The following is a 1,220-nucleotide window of genomic DNA, read 5'->3' as shown; positions in this document are numbered from 1 at the left end:
TAAAGAGTTAAGTATCACATTGGCTGCTGTATTGAGAATAAGGTAAAAACAAGGAGTTAGGAGGTTTTTGCTGTAGTTCAGATGCTCAGAATAATGCTATGAGGCTAGGAGCCCTGGTAGTGGGCTACAAGCTGAGCTATTAACCATAAGGTCAGCAGTTCAAACCCACCAGCCGCTCTACAGGAGAAAGATGAGGTTTTCTGCTCTCGGGAAGATTTACAGCTTCAGAAACCCACAGGAGCAGTTCCACGCTGGTCGCTGAGTCAGAATTGACTCAGAGCTTGTGACCCTGGCGATGGCAGTACAGTAAAGGCAATGAAAGGGGTTCAAGTTGTGAATTTATTTTGAAAGTAAAGTGAGGCAGCATGATTTCCTGCCTTGTTGATGTGGGGTGTAAACGAGAACCTACAAACGATTCCGTCTGAACAACTGGCAGGGTGGGGTCACCACGAGTGACATTTGGGTATTTAGAGACCCATTGAGGTATGTAGAGAGCACCCTTTTCCCAATGCCAAAGCATGTTGGAGAAATGAATCTGACTCTGAAAAAAAAAATGGTAGTGAGTGAAGCCCAGAGCACTGGCCTGTTAAGAGCCTGATGAAAGGGTTAACTTGGTAAAACATCATTGAAAGACCAGGCTATTGATCTGCTGGACCTCTGAGCTGTTGCTAGCCCTCCACAGGCCCCCGTCAAGTGGTGCGGGGTTCAAAAGGGTGCATGTGCACAGATTGTGTGCAGGAGGCCCTGTCAGCAGGGTTACTGCAGTGGCCGGACACAGGTACGATGGCAGGGCCTGGAGACCTGCTCCCTCCCCCTCCAAACCTCACCTGGAGTCTTTGTTTATCTGTTAATGCACGACTTTTTTTGAGCTATAACCAATAGACACTAAACTATGCAAAACCTAAATAGTACACGACTTGATGAGGGATTAGAGATGTAGAGACCCAGGACCTGTCTGTCTGTCATGCAGCTCAAGACATAGACCGTTACCAGCACCTCCACCGGCTCCTTCGTGGCCCCTTCCAGACAACGTCCCCTGCAAATGTAAACGCTATTTTTACCTCTGCCACCATTTTTGTTAGTTCTTCCCATATTTGAAAGTAACGTAATCATGTATATATTGTTACTAGAAAGTTTTAATTTCACACAGTCACTTAGCCACTAATGATTTAGATCTATGATGTGTACAAAGTGTGGCATTTTGTCCATTCAAAGTATAT

The sequence above is a fragment of the Echinops telfairi genome, unplaced genomic scaffold (genome assembly GCF_000313985.2).
Source record: "Echinops telfairi isolate 266 unplaced genomic scaffold, ASM31398v2 ScPeMD7_17;HRSCAF=63, whole genome shotgun sequence".
NCBI lineage: Eukaryota > Metazoa > Chordata > Mammalia > Afrosoricida > Tenrecidae > Echinops > Echinops telfairi.
This window is presented reverse-complemented; position numbering follows the sequence as displayed.